Source organism: Amblyomma americanum, chromosome 8, assembly GCF_052857255.1.
Source record: "Amblyomma americanum isolate KBUSLIRL-KWMA chromosome 8, ASM5285725v1, whole genome shotgun sequence".
Taxonomy (NCBI): domain Eukaryota; kingdom Metazoa; phylum Arthropoda; class Arachnida; order Ixodida; family Ixodidae; genus Amblyomma; species Amblyomma americanum.
Genome location: NC_135504.1, coordinates 79457541 through 79463576, shown reverse-complemented (window position 1 = coordinate 79463576; position 6036 = coordinate 79457541).

Genomic DNA, 6036 nt, shown 5'->3' with positions numbered 1-6036 from the left:
AATATTCATTATGTGATGCCTGAAAGGAATTTCGGTGTGGCAAAGGATGTCAAGGATGAGTAGAGGTGTCTATTCATTTCGTGCTTTGTGGAAACATTTTTTTTCTCTTTTAGTTTAAGCTCTGTCTTGCTATTTTAACTGCATGAAAATATCTGACTTAATTTGCTCCAAATTTTTACTACTTTTACCATGGTTTAAAAAAAGTTTGCTCACACATCACATTAGATGTTTGGATGAAACTGAAACCCGTGTTAAAGACGTACAGGAGAAGTAATAGTCGCAGATTGAAGCAAGATATCCTTAAAGAAAAATTTGGCTTTATGAAACAGGAACAAATATTTTCTGTTGTGTCATTTCAGTTTCAGTGAACTGTTTTTCTTTGTATGAATGGATGATGTGTATTATCATCTTATAGGCCCCTCACATTTGTCACCCTTTGAAGTGGTAAGGAAAGTTTTGCTGCAGTAGTCAGAGAGAAACATGGAAAGTTAAAGAATCTGAGAAGATATTTTGATAGGCACCCTTAATATATTGAAACATTACAGGGGCACACTTAAATCTGCTTACTTGCCAAAATGTGAAAGCATTGCGTATTCCATACACTGTTCTGTTACGAGTTCCACGTGCATTTCTACAGGTCAAATTTGGAAAAAGTCAAATTTCTGGAGTAAAAGGACAAAATTTGGGGCTGGCCCACCAAAATTTTGTCCCAAATTTGCAAGTCGCCACTGAGGTGGCCACACTTATATTAGGTTAGACATCAATTCCGGTCAAACTCAGATGAAGTCAAATTTTGGAGGTCCCTATAGAGACCGAATTTCGGGGTGGGCCCACATAAGTTTGGAGGGCACCATTGAATTTGCCATTATCGAATTAGGTTAGTTATCAATTTTGGTCCAATTCTGACGAGGGCAAACTTCAAGTGTCCAGGAAAGGGGCCAAATTTTGGGGATGGCCCATCCAAATTTGGAGATGACTATTGATGTGGCCGTACTCAAATTAGATTGCATACCAAATTCGGTCAAATTATCTGGCTATTCAGGCTGACATGCTCTGATAACAGTTCTTACAGACACGCTCTGTCCACAACTTAATTTAGGACAAATTGCCGGGCTAGTTGGTAATGATCCATTCTTGTTGACAGCGCGTTAAAGCACAGGGACAGAAGAAACACAGAGGACGACGTCACAGGCGCTGAGCCTGTGACGTCGCCTGTGACAGCGTCTGTGACGTCGTCCTCTGTGTTTCTTCTGTCCCTGTGCTTTAACGCGCTGTCAACAAGAATGGATCACAACTTAATTTGCTCCAATAATTAACGAATCATTTAAACATCTCACTAACTTAATTACTCCTACTATTTACACATTCCTTTAATGAACTATTATGTTAATTATCCATGCAGTTGGTGATTGACAGTGGGCGGACAGTTCTGATGACACATTTGACGACAGGCGCTGTCCACGCCAGCCATGACCAAAGAAATGCTTTCGCATTAAAATTACCCAATGATCCTAAAAAACGGCATGCTCTGTGAGTGGCTGTTATAAAAAAAGCATTTTCAGATGTGATGAATGATGAATGGGTGGCTAATGGGAGCATTTGTGTTTATTGATGTGCAAGGTTGCTACAGTCTTGTGAGCTGCGTCGTCCTGTAGCAAAAAAAAACAACAATGGTAACGGCTGAAATTAAATGGTGCAAATTTAACAGAATCTTGAGTAGCCACATGTCCCATGGATCCAGGCTTCTTGTCCTGAGTGTGCTTTATAAATTTACAAGATGCAATACCAACTAGCTCAAATGTCGATTCTGCTTCACTGTCACATGATTATGACGTCTTATAAACAGTAAATAATGCACAAGATTAATGGTGCCACACACTTGACAGTGCATGAACCCCTCTTCGGACAGGCTGAATCTCTATACATTATGGCTCACACTATCCTATACATTATGGCTCACACTCATGGCTTTTGGGGAGCTGGAAAAAAAAGTGTCATTTCCTTCCTATTCTTCTCAGTTGATAGAATACAGCTTAAAAATGCAAGAAACAAATGCGTTCGACCAATTTAGGATGATCTCTTCCACACCACACCTTGCCCAAAGAGCTACTTTTGTTGCATTCTGGTCACTTCTTACAAAGGTTTGCACTGAGTGTATCTCTACAGACAAAGGGAGGGCATGTGAAGAAAATTGTTCATACAGAATTATGCAGTTGGAAGAAAATGCAATGCAAAAAAGTTGAGACCTATAGGCTGGCTACCCCACAGATTCAAATATGGCTATCTCACGGGTCGAATGCGGCAAACAGGCACTGCTGGTAATGTCACACTTTCATTGAGCTTCTGCCCTGTCTGCATTTAACTGTTTAAAAATGAATCACTGGTTTCACTATAAATACTACTCCATTATACAATTAACCTTTTCTTCAAATATTGCACTATGAAAAGAGGTTGTCTTATTTCTTATAGGACAGTGCCGCATTTTTTTTTGCCTGATGTCAGCCCAATGAAACAAGTGAACTCAACAGTAGTGTTTCTCTCAACTGCAACATTTTCAAAGCACAAGAAAGGTGAAAGATTTTAATTTACTATCTACTGACAAGCTGTATGAAAATACTGCATTGCATATTTTTTCAGTAGAGCTGTATTCCACACTTGTTTAAGCCAAGACATTTTTTGCCTAGGTGTTCGTTACAGCCACAAGATACATTTATGAAGCGTGACAGATGTGAACAAAAAGGCATCAAGAATGCCTTGAAAATTCAAGAATACCAGAGAAATAACCTCCAGACAAGAGCAGAGAGTGCAAAGCCTCATGGTATAGCTATGTCCAGTACAAGACACTGCAGTGCACCTTCAGGCAGAAACATTGCGCACAGAGTACTTACTCCAGGGTCGCTCCATGTGGGCCACAGCTGTGATGACATGGTCACGTTAGAAGGCGCCGCAGCTGCGCTGACTCCAGGAGCCTGCTGTTCATTGTGTACTGGTCCCACAGCGCCTTCTCCAGGATCTTTAGCGGCCTGTGCGTCACTGTTATCATCAGGTGGTAGTGTTGAAGCATCTGTTGATTATTCTCCAGATGGCCCAGTTTCGTCCATGATGGGTAGTTGCTGAGGGCAATGTTTTTGCTCCAGTTCCTTGACGAGCTTTTAAGCTTTTTTGAGGTAGCCGTGGAGCCCTAGTACCAAAACGATACCGCACACCTTAGCAAACATTGATAGAAAGCAGTAGAAAGGAAACAAAGTTGGCAGAGGGTTCATTTATAAATTATTTACCACAGTTCATGCAAGAAATAACACAAGTGCAAATGTACGTATACGTTTTGCTCAGAACAGTCTACTGCCAGGAAAAAGTGCAAAAATATGCATATATTCTTGTAAAACTTTCTATGCGATAACAGTAAGCATCGAAACCATGGTTTGGGCAGGAATTTATACATTACATCGGCAAAGAATGCGACACCATAGCCAACTAGAGCTATGTGCCGCGCTTAAACGTAACATGCGGCCCAAGCAGTCAGGTTGCTTTGTTGTTGTTCTGTGTTGGTTTTAAAGGCGCACAAGCAACTGAGGCTATCATGCACCAAACACAAGGTTAAAAGTCTGATGGGTGTATTATTGACTGCAATTGTTCTTTCCGAAAATCACTGATCTAACAGAAGAAACTTACTTTGGTATTTCCTTACTTGCCCCTGCAAATGTTCATTTTATTTTCTTAAATCGACTTTGTCAGAATTTGACAAAGATTGGTGTCCACCCGATTTAAGTATAGCCAACTCAGTGATGACTTCAAAATTGAGGTGGTCCACCCACAAAATCTGGCCCACCAGACACATGAAATTTGACTTCGTCCGAAGTTGACCAAAATTATAGGTGCCCAACTTAATCTGAATAAGGCCAACTTAGTGGTGACTCCCAAATACAGGTCGGCCACCCTCAAAAATTTTAAATGCTTCGCATTCTCTGGGCATGAGAGGCTATGTGCACCCTTGGAATTTTTTTATTAGTCTTGACCCCCATATACCTTTTGTTACATGGGCACTTTCATTCTTAACTGAGTGCATTCCTGACTTACATTTGAATAATACTTCACATACAACACCACATGGTCAAGAAGTTAACCTGCTGTGTGTACTGGTATGCCTGTCATGTTTATCTTGAAAACGTTTTTACTGCCTGCAAGGCGGTGTTCCCTCTGCTTCTGTCTCTTCTGTCATGGTAGATGAAGTGGAATGCTATGAAAAGTACAAGTCTACGGCTGCTTTATGGAGCAAGAGAATTATTTTTCTGTCCTTTTCACCACACAACAAACACAGCACGTAAATTTATTGCTAACTGGCATGCACTGTTTTGAACCAATAACAAAAGACACCTTACAGCTGCCGTTGAGAAATGCAAAAAATACTAACGCAAATGAAATTTAGATAACGTCTTAGACCTTCCCAATCACAAATGAAATCACTGTTTTATATCTCAAAGGATTGCTATGTGCTGGGGTCTACGAAAGCAGAGAGAATATACAGATCAGAAACAATATTTTTTATATATGGAGTAGCAGTTACTGCAGAGTGGATAATGGCGAAAAAAATAATTGCAGGTGGTTATGCATGCACACGCGGGCGCGCTCGCACGCACGCGCGCGCACACACACACGCACGCGCGCGTACACACACACACACACACACACACACACACACACACACACACACACACACACACACACACACACACACACACACACACACACACACACACACACACACACACACACACACACACACACACACACACACACACACACACACACACACACACACACACACACACACACACACACACACACACACACACACACACACACACACACACACACACACACACACACACACACACACACACACACACACACACACACACACACACACACACACACACACACACACACACACACACACACACACACACACACACACACACACACTTTTTCCCGGACTCCATTCGTGCAGTCTTGTTCTGAAGTGAAATCATTTTTTCCATTTTCCGCACGAGCTTCTGTTCGTCCTCTTATATGAAAAAAAATTTACGGTTGGGAGCAAGTACAAAATGCGCAGCACTCAATAAAGAATTATTTCTTCTTCAATGCCTACAATGCGAGACATGCAGCACACGTATCAGATTTTCCACATTGATGTAAGCACTACAAAAAAAAAATTCTTTTCTCGAACGAGAGCATTTGGATGCTGATTCGGGGCAAATGGCAGTTTAATTACCATGGCGTAAAAATTACCGCCGCAATACATCGCTGCACAATCCTTTTCCGCGAGCGCCCTATGTTCAAATTGGCCTTGTCTAGAATCGGGAACTATACACGCACATGAAGCTGCCAGCACCGGTAATTAACTGACCACACGCCTGCAGGTAAATTAGAATTGCACAAACGTACGTCTTAAAGAGCGATATGAATATCAGGGCTTACCTGAAACGCCGATGAGTGTAGAAGCGAACGACCCTTCATTTCGCCACTGCACAACAACTTCGCATCCCTCGGCAAGGTCTTCGCCAGACTTGCTGCTGATGCGATTCATTTTCAAGACATCATATGTCTTCTCATCTTCAAAAAACACCAGGCCGTAACAGTCCATTGTAGAAAAAAAGGCCGCGCACGGATGAAAGAAAATCCAACGTTTAGACGGTTATAATGTTGGGCAAACCTGGACCACATTGAACGAGCGCAAATACCCAACGGCCTGAAGGGACCGTAGTCTAACCGCCAAATTGCCAAAAAATGACGCGCGCTTATGCGCGTTTTTTTCTCATATAGTTTCGGTTTCAGTCATCTAAGCGGACGCGTTTTGGTCTGTTTTGGTCTCGTGCGGCATGAAATATGACTATATGTAATATGACGGGCTTGCGAAAACGAACTAAGCAGCGACCGGTTTTCTGCAGTTTTAGTGCACCGTACATACATAAGTTGACTTCGTCTGTGGCATCACTACTGCCATACGAAGATCGAAACCGAAACCAAACAACCTAA